This window comes from Narcine bancroftii, chromosome 7 (genome assembly GCF_036971445.1).
Source record: "Narcine bancroftii isolate sNarBan1 chromosome 7, sNarBan1.hap1, whole genome shotgun sequence".
NCBI classification, from domain to species: Eukaryota; Metazoa; Chordata; class Chondrichthyes; order Torpediniformes; family Narcinidae; genus Narcine; species Narcine bancroftii.
Window position 1 is genome coordinate 36,305,710 of NC_091475.1, and position 21,545 is coordinate 36,327,254.

A 21,545-nucleotide genomic window follows, 5' to 3' on the forward strand; every position below is an offset into this window, starting at 1 on the left:
TAAGCTCATACACACACGGTCTCTGAACCTTCCTGGCTCCATGTGCTCGACTGACTACAAAGGGGCCAGCACGAGTCTTTATACAGGCCAGTGATTGACAGCCAGCAGGTGGGGCCAGCCTCCCAGGTTGCCTATCTGCAGGTACAGTGATTGGCCCCTTCAGTAGGCCAGTAGGTATGTGGCCAGTGTAGTGGTTGTATCACCACACTGCCTATGTAGAAAAGGATCCCATTAGCAACCATCAGTTTCCTGAGCATGCCAAAAGTGAAAATTACAGTCCCAAATTTCACTTCATCCTTCAGTTAAGTCCCAGTTCATTTTTGACTCCAGACCCCTGCCCCACTATCAGCATCATCTTTTGCCTCTCTTTTTCTCACTCTAAACATTTTCTAGAATTGGGAAGATCTTGACCTTAAAAAGAAATCTGAATCTGTCAGACGGCAGACAAAAAGCTCATCATTTGTAAATATTGCCTTTTTAAAAGTATTATAATTAGAGTTGAAGATATCAGAATCCTGTCCAAGAACAAAATATTAGATACTGTAATGCAACGATAAAATACCACAGAATGCAGTTTACTGACATCTATCTGACTCACGTCATAAGCTGTTAGACAAGGCATCCTATTGTTAAGCAAGTCATTGCTGTTTTCTGCTTTATTTTAAACATGGCATGGTGCTTTGTTATAGCCCAATTGTTTCAAAAATGTTTTAATCATCTTGTTCCATTTAATGGTTGCAACATTGTTCTTTTAATTACTTTTTAATTTTAATTAATTGGATACAACGTCTCCTCCTCACTGATTATCAACACAGGCTCACCCCAAGGATGCGTGCTTAGCCCACTGCTCTACTCATTATACACCCATGACTGTGTGGCCAGGCACATTTCCAATGCGATCAACAAACTTGCCGATGACACCACAGTTGACGGCAGAATCTCAAACGGCAATGAGGAAGTGTACAGGAGGGAGATAGATCAGCTCATTGAATGGTGTAATGACAACAACTTTGCACTCAATGTCAGCAAAACCAAGGAGATAATTGTGGATTTCAGAAGGAAGTTAGGGAACACGACCCATACTCATCAAGGGCTCAGTAGTGGAGAGGGTCAAGAACTTCAAATTCCTGGGTGTCAACATCTCTGAGGATCTGTCCTGGAGCCTCCATGTTGATGAAATCACAAAAAAGGCTCGTCAGCAGCTATACTTTGTGAGGTGACTGAGGATATTAGGTTTGTCACTGAAAACTATCAAAAACTTCTACAGTTGTACCATGGAGAGCATTCTGGCCGATTGCATCACTGTCTGGTATGGAGGCACCATTTCTCAGGAGAAAATTAATCTCCAGAGGGTTGTTAACTCGGCCTGCGACCTCACAGGCACCAGACTTACTCTATCGAGGACATCTATATGAGCTGGTGTCTTAAGAAACAGCCTCTATCCTCAAAGACTCCCATCACCCCGGCCATGTCCTCTTCACTCTGCTACCATTAGGAAAAAAGGTCTAGGAGCCTAAAGACGAGCACTCAGCAGCACAAGGACAGCTTTTTCCCCGCTGTTGTAAGATGGTTATAATAAGAATGTTTGCATTACGATGTGCTGCAAAACACAATAAATTCTGATTCTTATTCCTTTCTGTTATCAAATGTCACCTGCAATGCATTCTTGTTTGGCCGAACCTTTCTGACTATGGAGTTACAAGAAAACAGAAATATTTATTCATACTAAATTTATATTGTTTACTAACATAGATATCCACACATTTAAATAACTATTTTCTGCTCAATAGGATAGCACAGTGATGCAGCAGATATCCACGTTCAATCCTCTAGCTGCTCCAAATTCCTTCCTATCCTAAAGATATATTGGTTCATAGGTTAGCAAAAAAAAAACTGCTGAAGGAAGTTAGCAGATCTGTGGAGGGAAAGAAATGTTTGATGTTTCAGGTTGAAACCCTGCATCAGAAAAATCTCTTGCATTTCCATTCTGCTGATCCGCTGCAAAGTCTCTTCAAGGTATGCTCACTTTGAAGAAATTTTCCTTCTCCAACATCTGTTGTCTCTTGTGTCTACTGTAATTTACCCTTAGTGTGGTTAGGTGACAGGATACTTGGAGTGGGGGGGAGACTAGTGGGGACGTGAGAGAGAATTTGTTACAGAGGAATAGGAGGGAGAAAGGGACTGATGAAAATAATCTAAGGCCCAGTATAGATTCAACATGAGACATTTTTCAAATTAGTTTTTAAAATATTACACCTTGTTGAATATTATTTCAGATGTTTATTTCCCTGAGAAGAACTCTAGAATCTTGATGCATTGTGTAGCTTTCAACCTTCCTGCAGCCACCCTTTCTTCCATCTCTTCATTGCATGTCTCGTTGCTGCCTGGCGGTGATGAGGAGTGTGCCTTTAAGAACCAGCCCTGCTGTGACAATGAAATTTGGAGCGCTGCCACCAGCACTTGTGCCCTTAGAAAACTGGTGATCCTTCTGAGGGACCTAACTCAGCTCAATGCTTTGAGCAACAATGATTTGGTGTGTCAAAAAAAACAAGAATGAAATCTGTTTTCAGCCCATGTTTTATTCTATGGTGTCAAGTGGCAGATTCTGATTGGGCAAGGAGCAATCAAAAGCTATTCATCTGGGCAAGAAAAACCTCATGTTTAAATATATACTCATTATTACATCATAGAAGGAAACCAATGAGCCCATTGAAACTATTAAACAGAAAATAGCACAGCCCAGGAACTGGCCCTTCTGTGCCAACCATGTTGCCAAGTAAAACTAATCCCATCTGCCTGCATGTGATCCATATCCCTCTATCTCCTGTTCATATGATTGAGTAAATGCTTTGGAAATGTCACTATGGTATCTGCTACCACTATTTCTTCCTTAGCAGCACATTCTAGGTCTCAAATGCTCGGTGTAAAACAAAAATTGCCTCATACACAATGCTCCCTCCAATTTTTAGTAGTGTGCGTAAAAATTTTTTTCTGTGACAAAAGTATGTGCACACTGAATGCTGGTACAAATATAAACTTGAAATGTAATTTTGGCACAGCCTAACTCTCATGGCTAATAAAACTGCATTGGCATGTTTTAATATAATACAATATGAGTGCATTCTATGAAGTAACGTATTTAATTAAGATTTTATTCTATACTTTGAACTACTTTGTTCAATTCGTTGTTCCATTATTCACAGATTAGTATTATTATTAAAGTGCAAAATATTTGACATAAAACTGCACAGAATAACATACATATTTAAGTCACTCAGTTATTTTTTTCTCTCTCCTGTCTTCGGTTCTTACCCATTCTTTGTAAACGCTATCTAGACTAATAGAATTGATAGCTTTTGATTCCAATTAGCATAATCCAAATGACAGTCACCTCAACAATTTCTCAGCTTGTTTTTGAGTTGATTCATTTGGCTAAAACATCAATCACTGTCCGTACTGACGAGTTTTGTTGCCTGAGTTTCTGTCCAAATGTGATATACTTGGCAAATGATGCTTCAAACAGTCAAGTTTCCAAACATCATCCCACTTCTTTCCACTAGCAAATTTTCCCATCACAACAAAACAAACAGATAACTCCATTTTCAGAATCGTACATAAATATTTCTCGTGGGTGAACATTTATGACCTCGAGTTTTAGGGGTCGCAGTTTCTACTATTTTGTTAAGCCATTCAACCTTCAACGAACTTGCAGTTCTTTTGCACTTCACACCCTTCGCTTCTTTTGAATTCAACATAGTGAATCAATATTTTTTCAATAAAAACTCAGTAAGCTATCTACAGAATTTGAAACAGACTTTGTAAACTTTAAGATATGAACACTGTCCGCCAAACATGGCTGCAGCCATGCTGCCACCGTACAAATTAGAACAGGAAAGGTGAGGTGACATAAGTTAGTGATGTGCAAAAATGGTATTTGAAAAACTGACTCAATAGTTAACAGAAACAATTAGCTAAGAGATTATTTTCAATAAATATAATTATTAATTACTACATTATTTTAGGTAACTAATCTTTTGTATGCATCCTAATTTCCTTTGTGAGCTGGTTGCATGGTGTGCAATGTTTAGAGGGAACATTGCTCATACATCTCTTTTAAAGTATTTCCCTCACCTTAGAGTATTCTTCCCAGTGTTTGAGACTACCAGTTCTCAGAGCAATCCTGTCAATCTTGTTTCCCACACATTTCTTGTACCTTGTTCTCTCTCCCTTGCTCATCATCTTCCTTCGATTCTCCTTTATTCCACTTTTCACAGTTGCTAACTAACTTACAAGTTCACTTCTTTGACATGTGGCAGGAAAATTGGAGCATCCAGGGGTTACAGGGAGAATGCCAAACTCCACACTGACAACACTAGAGATTGAGTTGATTGCCTGGGCAACCTTTTAAATATCCTTTTAAACCTCGGAGACTGATGGCCACTACAAGCTATCGTTACCTGGCAGTATGCAGATTGGATGATGAATTGCTTCCTGTAAGTGACTCCTTAGTGTAAGTTAATGAATGAAAGTGGAGTTGAGAGAGAATCGGATACAGGAGTAAGGGGAAATAGCGAATGGAACCAATGGGATTTCTCTTTTAGATCAGCATGGACCAGATAGGTGAAATAATCTCCTCCTCTGTGTTAGGAAAGCTACTGAACAAAACTGAGTTGCTGAAGAACTCAATGGGCCAGGCAGCATCTGTGGAAGGAAATACATAAGGGTGTCAGTGTTGGCGTAGTGGTTAGTGCAACGCCTTTACAGTGCCGGCGACTGGGACCGGGGTTCGAAATCCCATGTTATCTGTAAAGAGTTTGTGCGTTCTCCCTGTGTCTGTGTGGGTTTTCCTTGGAGGTTCCGATTTCCTCTCACAGTTAATTGAGTGTAAATTGGGTGGCACAGACTCATGGGCCAAAATGGCCTATGACCATGCTATATGTCTAAAGTTTTAAAAAAGTCAAAATTTAAATTTAAAACAAATGCACAAACATGAGTATCCTTCCACAGATGCTGCCAGACCCACTGAGTTCCTCTAGCAACTTACCTTTTGCTCTAGATTCCAGCATCTGCAGTATCTTGTCTCTCCAGGATACCTAGGTGGTACAGAAGTGGTAATCATTCCACCTGCCAAATTCCAATGTTCCTGGATTTCTGGAATATATTTAGCAACATTTGAGAAAAAAGATAAGTTCAGAATTTTAATAATTGTGCAATAATGTGGGAAGCCAAGATTTATTGAGATTAATAAGGTACTACCAATGAAAGTTTAAAGCAGATTTATAATTTTTTTTAAAACAGGGGCTGATGTTGGTGGTTGGTGGGTGGGAAGTTGTGGGGGACAGGTGAAAGCAGATATTTAAGAGGCAGCTATAAACCATATAACAATTTCAACACGGAAACAGGCCAATTTGGCCCTTCTCATCTGCACTGATCCAAGTACCCTCCTTTAATCCCACTTACCAGCACTCTGCTCATATCCCTCCATCCCCCTCCCATCCAACTCTTTCTTAAATGACAAAATTGACCCTGCCTCCACCAGCTTTCCCAGAAGCCCATTCCACACAGTAACCACTCTCTGAGTAAAGAAGTTCCCCCTCATATTACTCCTAAACCTTTGCCCGTCAACTCTCAACCCATGAACTCGTTTCCATCTCTCCTACTCTCAATGGGAAAAGCCTTTTCACATCAACTCTATCTATCCTTCTCATTATCTTAAAGAACTCTATTAAATCCCCTCCCAGCCTTCTACGTTCCAAAAAATAAAGACCTAATTTGCTCAATCTTTCCTTGTATTCAGATGCTGAAATCCAGGCAACATTTTTGTAAATCTCTGCACTCTCTCTATCTTGTTAATATCCATCCTATAAATCGGTGACCAGAACTGCACACAGTACTCTAAATTTGGCCTTGTACTGTTTCATCATTACTTCCTAACTCCTATATTCTATGCACTGATTTATATAGGTAAGCATACTAAAAGCCTTCTTCACCACCTATCCACCTGCACTACTACCTTCAGGGAACAATGCACCATTATTCCTAGATCTTTCTGCTCCACTGCATTCTTCAATGCCCTCCCATTTACCACATATGTCTTGCTTTGATTATTCTTTTGAAAATGAAGCACCTCACACTTATCAGCATTAAACTCCATCTGCCATCTTTCTGCCCACTCTAAGCAGTTTAAATCCCTCTGCAATCTTTGAAAACCCTCTTCATCGTCCACAGTTTCCCCTATTTTAGTATCATCTGCATATTTACTAATCCACTTTATTGCCACATCCTCCAGATCATTAATATATATAAACAGGTGGGGGAATGGAGAGATATAAACCATGCACAAGCAAATGGCCTTAGTTTAATTTGGCTTCATGGTCTGCAAGACAGAGTGAGCTAATAGGCCTGACCCACTGTTGTAATGTTCCTTATTGGGTCTAAACGAGCCAATCTCTCCTCATATTTCATTCTTGCTTTCCTTGAAAGCATTTTAAAAGTACACTCATTGTTGAACTCCAAGAAACAAGACACCCACAAGGCACCTGCCAGCAGAAATGCCAGCTAACTTTTATTTCATAAAATCCACTGAGATTCACAAATTAGTATGGTGTAATTTTCTTTAGAATAGTACCACAGAATCTTTTACATCCATCTGTCAGATCAGCCAGGGCATTAGTGTAATGCCTCCTCTAAAAGAAGGCATGTCTGACAGTGCATCACTCTCACAGGATTGCACTGAGATGATCAGATGAGATTTTAAATGACTCCCTGGAGTATACAAGAGCCAGTAGCCTTCTAGGGTGCCCATTCCAAAAGGAGGACATGGTCATAGGTTATAAATATAGATACACACAGTGTGTTTCAAAAAATACTGAGATGATCAGATGAGATTTTAAATGACTCCCTGGAGTATACAAGAGCCAAGTAGCCTTCTAGGGTGCCCATTCCAAAAGGAGGACATGGTCATAGGTTATAAATATAAAATTTCAAAAATGCATACTTTTATAAGATTTAAACAGTATTGCAAAAACAACAAATGTAAACACACTGTGTATGTTAACCTATGATCATGTCCTTTTGGAATGCCACCCTACTTCTGACTCAAAGGTGAGAAGGTATCAAATGAGCCAGAAGTGAACCATTGATATTGCCTACCCACTGAGTGGTAGTTTGAAAATGTAAACTTCAATGTTGTCTCTCCATATCTGCTTCTATTCCAAGCATTGAGAGAGAGTAGTTATGCACTGTATTGAGCATCACAAGATTCTCTCCTCATCTGAAATGTGAGATAACACAGTTCATCATAAAATATATAATAATTATACATTAGGAGCCTCCATTGTAGCTATCCTGCTGTACTGAGATAGGGTTCATCCTCATTACAACTGTAGCAACGTGAAAGGACCTTGCATTGCGTTGGAGGTTGGTGGCCCTGAGTTGGTTGCCACAACACATCTCAGCATAGGAACTATGTTGTGTGCAGAGTTTGAAGACACATTTGTTAGGTACTCCTAATATAATAACATTATTGCTATTGTCAAAAATTATGTACTGAAATTGGACAGGCTTGCTAAAATTAAATGAGGTCTAACAGCTGGAATACCTGAAGTTCAGGCCAGCAGCCACTCATTTTGTCTCCAACTCCAGATTAGATTCAATCCTAAAGCAGGAGTGAACTGGGGAAAAGTGGGTGAACTCACTGAGGAAAGGACCAAGTAGCTGAGGTGTCAATGAAATTGGCACAGGTGAGATCACTACATTCCGGATATGACTCAACTGCCCCCAGCCAACCCCATGCTGCAGGAAAAAAATTAGAAAGCCAAAGAGTCAATTCACAAATGTTGAGTTCCTGCTCCTGCACTTAATCTGAAATGACAACTGAAAGGTTGGCACTTGTAGCATCTAAATCAGCCATCATCCATTTGGAGAAACTCAAAGTTGCTTGTTTTTGTACGTTGTGTGATTGAAGTGCCACCCTGATTGCAGAATGCAGTCAGCACTTCCTGACGCATTGCATCATGCTGACTTGGATTTTTCAGTTTGTGCACATAATAATCCTGTATACAAAGACGAATGAACACCAATCTTGTTGCAACACATATGTTTCTGTCTGCGGTACAGTTTTTAAGCCCAACATCTATTCACCCTGCCACTGTGATGTAAACTTACCATTCAATTTAATCAAATGTACTGTTCCATATATTGATCAATTTATCCCCCAATGTTAAAATATCTGCTCCTATTTGCCACTTTGTTTTTTTAAATTCCTTGTGTTGCTGATTAATCATAAATACGATGTGTTTTCAATTTGCTGTATTCAAGTGGAGGGCAGCCTTTATTCTGCTCAGTTAGGCAGGTAATGAAAAAGAATAAGATGCAGACTATATCCACCGCATACACTGTAATCATTTTGCCTTCTTAGCTGCCAATAAGTGTCTCTTTCTACTTTGTTGTTCCTTCAAATTATACACACATTTCTGTCCATGTTGCATCTTTCTTTCAGTCATCATTTTCACCCTTGACCTCAAAGCACTTTGCTTCACATTCTATTTTATTGTTAACTTCTTTTTCAATCCATTGGACTGAGAAATTTTTAATTATTTCAATTAACTTCTTGACAAGGCAAGGTTATGAGGCAGAGCTTAGGAGTAGTGCTGTAATCGTATACTATTACCATTGAATGAACCTTTCACCTTTAATGGAATGCAGCTCCTCTATTAATGCAGTGTTGGCTACAGCTGAGAGAAATATTCAATAAATTCTACCCACTTCCTTTAATTACAGTCATTATCTAAAGTGTAAACCTTTTCAGTAAACAATTAAAGGTTATCTGGTATTCATTGTTTTTTTTAAATCACTGAAATTGTGAAATAAGGGGAAAACAATTGAGTGCTCCCATTCATTGCTGATGGCGTCTCTTCAATAGGAGCTGCTTCATTCCCTGTTCATTCTTGTATCCATTGATGTTTTTCATTTAAAAAATATCTTACAATTTCCTTTACAAGTGACGTTCTTATTTCCTCATCAAACACATTGGTCAGAAAACAAGTTCCAATTCAAAATGATCGTCTAAAGGCAGAAAAGACAAAAAAAAAGTTCCTTTCGTCCTTCTGCTAATGTATTTGGGAATAGGTACCGTTGCTGCCAAATTGATCTGCTTTCGTTCATTCCCACTACCTACCTACACCACTACTGCCTCTCTATGCAGCAGCATCTCACATTGTTGTCTGAAACGTGTGATAGAAGGTCTTTAGAAAATGGCACAAAAAATAAACATACTAAAAGATGGCAGGCATGAGGAGACTTAGCAAGTTCTTCACTGATTAGCTCTTCCAACCAGAAGCAAACTTTACTTTTAGCATTTAAAGATGGGTTGTACCTGTAGCTTTTGAACTCAACATATTTTTTCATTGATTTTTGTTTTGTATCAATAAATAGGAAAGAAGTAGGAAAAGAGTAAAGTAAGAAATAAAAGATGATAGAAAAGTGAAATGAGTGAGCAGATGGTGTACAATATTGGTAAATGTGAGGTCATCTACTTAAAATCAGGTTATTGTTTAAATGGTGAAGATTGCAGCATGCAAGGTTGGTTTACAGGTGCAATGAGTCATTAAGTAGCCAAATAGAGTGTTGGTCTTAATTGCTAGAGGGGTTGAATTTAAGAGCTGGGAGGTTCTGTTGCAATTGCATAGTGAACATGCAAGGCAACCCATAGAATATAGGAGTTAGGAAGTAATGATGAAACTGTACAAGGCCAATAGTGTGTGCAGTTCTGGTCTCCAGACTTGAGAAAAAGTATACTGTATATGTAGAGGAGGTTAACAAGCTTGTTTCTAAAAAATGAGGGGGTCAGCCTATGAAGACAAATTGAATCACTGTATTGGGAAGGGTCTTGGCTGTCATGTGACAGCACTGCCCCCTACCTAGTTGGAGGACACGCCAGCTGCCAATCAAGGTTTGGTTCCATCCCACCAATCGGGGCTCACCTTGCTGTTGGTCTCATGTAAATTAATTAATAAAGCCTGTGCTTGGCCTTGGGCTGTTGTAATTAGATTAACCCTCCTGGCATTGAGCCATTAGCTCCTGCTAATGATCTGGGCTACCCAGGTGCCATGGGCTCTCTGTTCTCTTTCTTTGCCAGCTTGGGACTATCCTGCTTCACTCCAGGCCTAGAAATGTGGAAGGCTGCTGGAGAAACTTGGTAAGAACTGCACTGTTAAAATGGCTGAGAATGTTTAATTAGTGTCCCTTGTAGCATTGAGCTGTGTGCCTGCGCTGAGTCAAGTGGTGGGGAATCGTAATGATTTTTCCTTGATCGTTGTATGTATCAGTTCATTGTATGTATGTGTGTGTATTTTGTTCCCATGCTATTTTCCCCATGTTCATTATTAATTCTCTACTATTTCTTTTGTTTGTGTGTGTGACATCAGTTATCATTTCTCACACTTGCCTTCTGTAAATAAAATCCTTCCTTACCAAAACTGTGTTTAGAGTCCTTGCCTTTGAGACCTACCAAACTTGTTTCCTCACTTACAACAATCACCTAGATCTACTTGGTCGAATCAGAAGAACGAGAAGGAATCTTGTCGAAACATAAATTTATGTAAGGGATCAATACCACGGAAAAGCTGTTTCCTTTGTTAGGTGAGACTAGAACTAAGGTAAACAACCTCAAGATTTGGGAGAGTAGATTTAGGGTGGAGTTGAGGAACTGTTTTTCCCATAGAGTAATGAATCTGGATTTCTCTGCCCAAGGAAGCTGTAGAGGCTGCCTCATTAAATATATTTAAGACAGGGTTGGCTAAATTTTTGCAGAGTGGGGAAATTAAGGGTTATGGAGAAAAGGGAAGCAGATGTAATTTAGTCCACAGCTAGATCAGCCATGATCTTATTGAATGGCAGAGAAGGCTTGATGGGCCAGGTAACCTAACAAGTTTTATGTACTTTGCTATGATGACTTTTCCTGATAGTTATTATTACACCTCAAATTCATAATCAGATATATTGTCATGAATATGTCACAAAATTTGTTGTTTCACAATAGCAGGTGCAAATATTGCCATAAATTTCATTTTAAAAATAAATTAATCAATGGAAAAGAAAAGAAAGTAGTGCCTATGATTCATTGTTTTTTCAGAAATCTGATGGCCAAGGGGAAGAGGCTGTTTTTGTACTACTCGGTTTTCGTCTTCAGGCTCCTGAAACTCCTTCCTGATGATAACAGTGTGAAGAGTGCATGGCCAGGGTGGTGAGGGTCCTTGGGGATAGAGGCCACTTTCTTAACAAACTGCCTATTGTAGATGTCTTTGAGTGAAGACTGATGCCCATGATTGTACTGGCTGATCACAACTCTCTGATGTCTTTTTCTGTCCTCTGCATTGGCACTTCCATACCAGACAGCGAGATAATCAGTCTGAATCGCTCCATGATACACCTGTAGAATCTTGCAAGAGTCTCGAGTTGACATACCAAATCTCTTCAAACTCCATGTGAAGTACAGCTGTGGGTGAGCCTTCGTGATTGCATTGACGTGAAGGCCCCAGGTCAGGTCTTCAGAGATATTAGGACCAAGGGATTTTAAGTTCTTAACACGTTCCACTGCTGATCCCTCAATGAGTTCTGGTTGGTGTTCACAATCATCTCTGTAGTTCTGCTAATGTTGAGTGCAAGGTTGTTGTTGTGACACCAGTAAACTAGCTGACCGATCTCCCTCCTGTACGCTTCCTCATTGCCACCCGTAATTCTGCTGATGACTATGGTGTCATTGGCATTTGAATTTGCTTAGCCACAGTCATGGGTGTAGAGAGAGTAGAACAATGGGCTAAGAATGCATCTTTCAGGTGCACCTATGTTGATCATCAGTGAGGAAGAGATGTTGTTTCTGATTCGTACTGTCCGTTATCTTCTGATGAGGAAGTCAAGGATCCAGTTGTGGTGGTTGAGTGTGTGCAGAGACCCAGGTTTTGGAGCTTGTAGTACTGAAGGTATGATGGTGTTGAAAGCTGATCTGTAGTCGATGAAGTACTCTTCATAATGTACATGTTGCTGTTGTCTAGGTGATCCAGGGTTGAGTGAAGAGCCAGTGATATTGCATTTACTGATTAGTGATTGTGGCAGCAGGCAAATTGCAGTGGGTTCAGATCGTTACTTTGGTATGAGTTCATTCTGGCCATGACCAACCCCTCAAAGCATTTCATCAGAATTGATCTGATGGTCAAGTGTACCACTTGGACACTGATGTCATTTTGAGGCAGGTGAGAACCTCTGACTGCACGAACGAGCGATTTTTAAAATGCTCTGTTTAAATGGTTAGCACAGATTATCAGCACCCTGCCAGCTACATCATCAGGGCCTGACGCCTTGTGAGGGTTCACCCTCTCAAAGGATATTCTGACATTGGCCTCATTGTCAGCTCATGCAAGGATTCTCATTGGTACTGTTGATTTCTCCTTTTCAAGTGAGCATCAAAGGTGCTCAGCTCATTGGGTATTGAAGCCATTTAGGATGTTAAGCTTCACTTTGTAGGATGTAATGGCCTCCAGTCCCTGTCATTGCTGGTGAATATCTGACTCTGTCTCTCGCTTCCCTTGGATTTGCCTCTGCTGCTGAGATAGCCTTCTATAGGTCATAGAGATTTGGATCACCGGTCTTAAATGCCATTGATCTCTCCCTCAGAAGGTTGCAAATGTTTTGATTCGTCCATGGCTTCTAGTTGGGGTACACATGGAATGTGCGCATGGTCACCCACGCATCCACGCAGGTCTTGAAGTTGGTGACGGGTCACATACTCATTCAAGTTTGAGGATGAGTCTTCGAATATGATACAGTCCACCGACTCAAAGCAATCTTTCAGGTGTTCCTTGACCATACTTTCATTGTATTCACACTGGTTCAGTAGTCCTCAGTCTCTGCTTGTACGCTGGGAGTAAAAGTATAGTCAGGTGATTAGAGTTGTTGAAGTGCACTCAAGTGATGGCTTGGTGAGCATTCTTTATGGTGGGGTAGCAATGGTCAAGTGTATGAGCTCCTCTGGTTTTGCTTGTAAGGTGTTGGTGATAGTTTGTTGGAGTTTTTTTATATTTTATTTTTCCAAGACCCGTATAGAACATTATTACATGCATATAAACAGTATTTTAAAATGAGAGTCTCATCTGATTGCCCAAATCTCACCCCCCCACCTCCCAACTGCTAACTTTAAAAAATAATTTGTCCAAACAAGAAGGGGTGTTTGAGCATGCCTTCATTAATTAGTCCATATCTTGATTTTTCAGGAATTCAATGGTATTAACCTAACTATATTATTTACACCTTTTCAGGGAAGTTGATTATTTGAATCATGCTGGCTTAAGGATATAAGGTGCCATATTTTATCAAATATGTCATATTTCTTTCTAAGATTGTTATCTTTTCTGGGGGGGCACAACTTTGCATTTCCAGATTCCAATGAGTAATAAATAGGGGGGAGTTGGACTTCCATGTAACTGCTATACATTTCCTGGCACTAGTGGTAGGTTGGCCCAGTTGTAAGTCCCTGACAATGATCAGGAAACCATCAGGGTGTGCTGCCTCATGGCTGCTGATCACAGTCTCAGCACCTCTAGTGCTAATTCTGCCTGGGACAGAATGCATAGTGTCCAGGACAATTGCGGTGAACTTTCTTGGCAAATAGAATGGATGACATGTTGGTCAGATACTTCAGGTTGAGGGAGCAGGACTGGGCCATAACCGTCACGGTTTATGCACCATGAGGAATTGCTGATGACACAAATGCCACCTCTGGCTTTTCCTGATGGTGGTGTCCAGTCCACGTGGTGGAGGGTGAAGCTCTCAGGTTGTAGCACTGTATCCAGAATTCCCTCATTCAGCCATGTCTCAGTAAAGCACATCAAACAACAATCACTTCATTTGTGACTTTAGCATTATACCCACAACTCCAATACAATAATATCTTGAATCAAAAATGTAACAATGTTATGTTCTATATTCCATATACTGTATCTAGGATCCAAATGCCAGATTCAGATCAGATTTGTTTATTGTCAGAGTACATACATGACATCATATACAACCTTAAGATTCTTATTCCTGCAGGTGAGGCAAAATTAGTGCTTATTGATAGTGAAAAAGAAACTGACTCAATGTACACATGTAAACAAAGAAATATAAATGACTGACTGCAATGCAGAGAAAAAAATCAATAAAGTGCAAAGTAAGAGTCCTCAAGTGATTTCCTAATTGAGTTTGTTGTTGAAGAGTCTGATGGTGGAGGGGTAGCAACTGTTCCTGAACCTGCTGGTCTGGGTCTTGTGGCGCCTATACCTCCTGATCTCAACAGTGAGAATCGAGCATGTTCTGGGTGAAATGGCTCCTTGATGATTGCTGCTGCTCTCTTATACCAGCGTTCCCTGTAGATGTTTTCATTGGTGGGGAAGGCTTTATCCATGAAGATCTGACCTATGTCCACCATCCTTTGCAAGGCTTTACACTTTGGGGCATTGATGTTCCCATATCACACTGTGATGCAGCTGGTCAGCATGCTTTCCATCATACATCTGTAGAAAATTGCCTGGGTTTCTGATGTCATACCAAATCTCTGTAAACTCCTGAGGAAGTAGAGGCACTGACATGCTTTCTTCACGATGCCATTAGAGTGTTGGGTCTAGAAAAGATCCTCCAAGATAGTGGCTTCCAAGAACTTGTATTTGCTCACCCTCTCCACCTCTTTATCCCCCCAATGATCACTGGATTATACACCTCTGGGTTTCTCTTCCCGAAGTCAACTATCAGCTCCTTGGTTTTGATGAGGTTGTTGGTGGTGCACCATTCAGTCAAGTGTTCAATCTCCCTGCTGACTCATCTCCCCTTTTTATACAACCCTACTACTGTGGTGTCATCAGCGAACGTAGATAGTTTTGCTGTCGTTCCAAGCCCCACAGTCATAGATTTAAAGTGAGTAGACTAAAGTGCTAAGAACACAGTCCTGTAGTGCTCCGGCACTGATGGACATTGTGGAGGAAATTTTCTTACCAATTCTCACTGATTGTGGTCTGGAAGTGAAGAAATTTAGGATCCAATGACACTGTGGGATGTGAAGTTCCAGATCTTGGAGTTTGCTGATCAATTTTTAGGGGATAATGGTGTTAAATGCTGAACTGTAGTTGATAAAGAGCATCTTGATGAATGAGTTCAGGTGATCCAGGACTTTGTATAGAGCCAGTGAGATGGCATCCATTATAGACTTGTTGCTACAATAGGTGAATTGGAACGGCTCCATGTCGCAGCTCAGCCAGAAGCTGATGTGCGTCAACACCAGTTTTTCTTAAATAAGTACTTAATTGATAATAACAAAAAAGTATTATTTTGTATATTGTATTTATTTTTTAATTGTTCAAATGACCTTAAATGTCCTCCTTCATAACATTCTATGTATCTAATTTCTTTACAAGACCAAATGTTTAAACATTGATTATCCATTGAAAATGGAATGTCAATTTTGGATAAGGGGCATTTTGCATAGCACAACCACTCCCCCCTTCATTCCAATTTCATTGTTTTTCTTATTCCAGATATTAATTAAATGTTTCAATAATGGTCCTTCCCTCTCCCCAGGTATTTCATTTCCCATTTTTATATATAAGGTCTTCTGATATTCTCTCTCCTATTTTATCGATTTCTATTCTAATCTGTGCTGACTTCTCTCCCTCTTGAAACCTCATTTGAGCTGCCTTATAACAATTTTTAAAATTTTGAAGCTGTAAGCCTCTTAACTCAGATTTCCATGTCAATTTATCTCAAGGAACCCTCAACATCTTTAGAGAAAATTTCTTATTTATTTAGCTCTTGGAAAAAAACTTTTGTGGTAATATTATTGGCAATGTTTGAAATAAGCATTGTACTCTAGGAAATGTATTAATTTTAACATAGTTAACTCTATCCAGTAATGTTATTGGCAATGTCCTCCACTTATCCAAATCTTCTCCTATTTTCTTAAAGAAAGATAAATAATTCATTTTATAAAATATTTGATTTAGTATCTACCCATATCCCTAAATATTTTATTCCAGTTGTCATTCATTTAGACTGGGTATCTCTTTGGCACTAAATAAAATTTCACTTTTATTCCAATTTATTTTATAGCCCAATACTTTCCCATAATCCTCCAATCTTAAATATAATTTGCGTATATAATGGCTCTGTCAAATAAATCAAAACATCATCAGCAAAGAAATTAATTTTGTATTCCTCTTGATTAACTTTAAATCCTTTAATATCAGGATCAGATTGAATCATTTCTGAAAGTGGTTCTATCACTAGAGTAAATAAAACTGATGATAGTGGACATCCTTGTCTACTAGATCTAGTTAACTGAAACGGTGCTGAAACCTGTCCATTTGTTACAACTTTAACTTTAGGATCATTATATAAGGCTCTAACCCAGTTTGCAAATGTTTATCCCAACCTGAATCATTTCAATACCTTAAACAAAAAGTTCCATTCTAATCTATCAAATGCTTTTTCCACAACTAAAGCCACTGCCACACTTAAATCTCCCTTCTTTTGTGGCCAATGTATTATACCAAGTAATCTAGTTACATTATCCGCAGACTTTCTCATTTTTACAAACCCTGTCTGGTCCATATTTATCAACTTTGGTAAAAAAAATTGTTAGCCTATTAGCTAAAATCTTTGCAATTATCTTATAATCTGCATTTAACAATGAAATGTGATGGTTTTAAAAGATCTCTGTCTTGTTTTGGTATTAGTTATTATTGCAGTGGGAAAAGATTCCACTGCATTAATAACCACCAGCCTTTCAAAACACTTGAGCGCTGTTGATGTGAGTGCCACTGGTCTATAGTCATTTAGACAGGTCACCACACTCATCTTGGGGCTGTTTGAAATGTGCTCTTCGTAAGCTGAATTTTGACTTTTGTATAAAGATCACCCTAAATTTTCCCCTGTTCTCTGATAAATTCTTCCATGAGGATGATAAATTCTTCCATGAGGAAGATAACCCTTACAAAATGCATGCTATTAGTGTTGGTACTGATGCCCAGTTCTCCCTGATTCTGGGAGATATGACTTTAGTCTCTCTGCATCCATTGTAGTTTAATGCATCTGGTCCAAGTCCCAATCCATCACAGAAGATCCTCAGTAATAATTCATTCATGGCAGCTATAAAGATGCAAATACATTTTTATGTTCTTTACATTTCTCAATTACAAAATAATTTCTCATCTGCTTATTCTAACCATGGACTATAAATTTGATCTTTGATCAAAATGATGGAATGGTTGAACCCCTTAACATGGAAATATTGTACTTATGGAATTTAAAAAAACTTGTGATTTGGGAAGCTCTCCAGTGGGAAATTTAAACCCAAACTATACAGTTAATGTGGGAAATGTGGACCTTCTGTTGCTGAAGTGAGATAGCTTGCTGTATTTAAATTAATTCTCCAAAATGTCTATTTGAGCAGTTATGTTTCATTTCTCATTTGTGTGCAGTTCACAATAATTAGTGTGTCAATACGGTGCTCCTATTGACCATTTCATGTATAATTGACATCAATGCTGCAGCCTTAACTCAAGATGATCCATTAATGGGTTATCAGATCTGTAATAGACATGGGTAAAGATTGGCATGTGTATGAGCCAATGCTATAGAGTGGATCTGCAAACTGTATATGGGGGTGGAAATGGGATTCAAGTCAGGGAAGTGAGAAGAACTGTGGTTACAGGGAAGAGTATAATTAGGGGAATAGATCAGGTTCTCTAAATGTGTGTCCCAAAGGCTGCCTGTTCAGCATCAGGATTAAAGGTTATTTCAACAGTCTTGACAAAACATCCCAACCTGAAATGTTGGGATACTGCCTGAGCTGCTGAGTTCCCCAGTTTCTCATTATTCACTTCATATCTGTTGGTAAGGATCTAGTTGTCATTGTTCATAGGGCAGCAAACAACATGGACAAAACCAAGAAGATGGTTCCGCAGAAGTAATATGGGCAGTTGGAATCTACCCTAACCATAAACCAATCCCAGACCAATTAAAATCTGTCTGCACTATTAAAACAGCAGACTTTTTCTTGCTTCTGCATCTGTGAACATTTATTTAATCTTTTGTGTTTATTATCTTTTTTTCTCTCGTGGCTTATTTTTAACTTGTTGATTTGTTTTGTGTATCTATGTATCTTCAGCAAGCAAGAATTTAATTGCATCTGTACTCTATACTGCATATGACAATAAACTCATCAAAGCCTGATCAATTGTCGAGAAAATATTCTGGCAAGTCAGGCAGCATCCGTGGAAAGAGAGAAAGAAAATTGCATTTTCAGGTCAGTGGCTGAGTATTTTCAGTATTTTCTGGTTATTACAGGAAAGATGTGATTACACAGCAGAAAGTGGATAGTTCTAGGAAGAGGATTGGAAATGAAAACTGAGGAGTAATTGGTTAAGCTGGAATGGTTTTCTTTTGAACTGAGGAAGGCGAAAGGAGATGTAATTGAGGTATGTGAAATAATGGAGAGCCTAGAGAAAGTAACAAGGAATAATCTATTTCCCTTTGGATTGAGGTGAAAGGTCAGGAGGCTAAATCTAATTACCATATATTTTGGCATATAGGTCGACCAGCGCATGTCAACCCCTATTTTCAGCATTATTTTAAGGGCTTTATGGTATATCTGGCATACAAGTTGACCCCAATTTTCTGGATGCCTGAGTTTGCCTGTTGACCAGCGTATATGTCGATCTCCAAAGATTATGCGGTTAACCTGCTGGCCGTTGGCTGGAGTGATTGCGATCTCGGAGGATCCATCAACACAACTTGTGACGAAAGTATGAAGTGAGTTTTAAGGTGAACGTGATAGAAATGGCCAAGAAAACCAACAAATATGCTGCTGGAGAAAATTTGATGTATATGAAAGGTTGGTAAGGATTGGAGGAAGAAAGAAGAGATTTTAATAAAAATACCAAAAAGGGAATGTTAGTTGAGAAAATGAATCACTCATTTAGCTAGTGTTGGAAAATCATGTTGCAAAATGGGTACGTAAACAGAGGCAAGGTTGCTACGTAGTCACCCACAATAAGAAAATTTGCACTGCAGTGGGCAAAGTCGCACCCAGACCTCAGTAATGGTTTTGAGGCTACAATAGGCTGGTGAAACTGTTTCATGATCAGGAAAAATATGGTATTACAACAAAAAACAAAAATTTCATAGAAACTACCAAAAGATCTTGATCATAAAGTTGTAGGTTTGAACAATTTTATTATATGGAGCCAGCAAAAACACCGGTTTGCATTGGCAAATATTGGCAACATAGATGAAACCCCCATGAATTTTGACCTGATAGACATTAGGAAAGGTGCTAAAACTATGCAAACCAGAAGTACAGGCCATGAAAGGACTGCACATGGTGTTACTTGGTGTTATTTTGCATGGCTGACAGGATGAAGAACCATGGTAATCTTCAAATGCAAAATTAAACCTTAAATTCCCTTTGGGTATTTTTGTACATTTTCATGAAAAAGGATGGATGAATGAAAATGGTATAAAACTATAGGTAGACAATGTGTAGAACAGGCGGCCAGGCAGTTTACACAAAGAACGGGAACTTGCTGGTCTGGGATATGTTTCCATAGCTACTTAACTGAGAAGACTAAAAGTAGATTAGCACTACATAATACTTGGCAGTTATCCCGGGTAGTTTGCGTCTATATTGCAACCTCTCGATGTCTGTGAGGAAAAGAATATATGGATATCAAGTGCAGAAAAGTCATTTACAATTTACATACTGCACCACTCAGTATGGTGTGTAACTTCATGCTCAAGGCATGGGACAAAGTTAAACTAGAGACTGTGATAAAATTATTTAAAAAGTGCAAAATCTCTTGTTGCAATTGATGGCATGGAAGATAATTTGTTATGGGACACTGATGACAAAGCTGAAGCTGCTTCATCAGATACAGACTGGGACCCATATGTTGACTGTTTAACAGTGAGAGTGTAGGTGTGCTTGCCACTATTTTTGCCTTAGGCAAAGATTTTGAAGGGTTCTAATTGTGTTATTGTTTTCAATAAAAATCACAATGAAAATCTGTCAGTCAGTTTTTTGGTTTTTCATGGGTTGACTTGTTTGCCATTTTTTTGTAAATGGGCCGACTTGTATGTCAGATCGGCGTGGATTGGATTTTGAGCTGAATTTAAGGTCTCAAAAGTGTATTCGGTGTATAATTTGACCCCATTATTTTGAGATTTTTGGGGGTTTCACGACTCGACTTGTACATTGAAGTGTATGGTACTTGAAGGATGAGAGCAGAGATGAAAAAAATTTTTTTGCTTGGAAGCCATTGGAGGTCTTGAGGTAGAAACCCCCTTTCCATTTAAACAGAAGTTTGTGTAAAGAACCTGTTGGACAATGGTGCTGGAGGGTGAGATTAGTCTGTGTGGCTCTGGCTGCTTAGCACAGTCACATTGGCCTGAATGGCCTCCTGTGTTGTACACTTTCTATGATTCTATGATATTATGTGAGCCACATAAAATGGAATTCTAACCTTGTGTTGTCTTCATATCTTGAGACACTTGTGCTCAAGTATAAATGAAGAAAGAGCCTTCAGGCAATCTGATAGATGAGATCACATTAAAACTTCCGTCAGACACAAAATAATATCGAGACTCATAATACAGATCAAATTTTCCCACTATGAATAAACCCAAGCTTTTCAGACCAAGAAAGCAACATGCAAAGCATTAAAGTAAGCAAATTACTGCTTTGGGGTCATCCCTCATACAAGCACTTAGTTTAAATTCCATTATGGCAGCAGTCTGAAAATGATAATGTAAGACTGGGTCATAAAACAATCATTCTCCGTTGAAGCAGAAGGAATAAACCATGGAAATCCAAAAGTACTTATTTTTACTATTGCTTTTATGCAACATTACAGACTAAAAGAAATAAATATACCTTGCCAGTCAACTAAATCACTTCTCACCTTTCATGGTCTTCAGCATCTTTAGTCGAAGGTGTTAGCAGAGTTAATGTTTCAGATCGATCACTCTTTGTCAGCAGTAAGATAACATGGGAGGGATGGATTAAAGGGATGTGGGATCTGTTCTAAACAGTAAAGGCACAGAAATAGTGGATAAGCTCTCAACAGACATCTACAAACCCACCAGCTCTCATATCTACTTTGACTACACATTTTTACATTCTGTCCCCTATAAGGATTCCATTCATTTCTCTCAATTCCTCCTTCTCTGTTGCATCTGGTTCCATGCCAGATCATCAGAGATGACCACCTTCTTCAAACAATGTAGCTTCCCATCTACCACCAACTTGGCTCTCACTCGCATATCCTCCATTACCACAGCTTCCCTAGTCCTCTCTGTCCCCAAGCACTCCTGTCCTCACCTGCTGCCCTACCAGCCTCCGCATCCTTCACCATTTCTGCCACTGACAATGTGATCCCACTACCAGACACATCTTCTCTGCTCCTCCTCTCTGCGTTCTGCAGGGATTGCTGCCTCCATGTCCCTTGTCTGCTTCTCCCTTC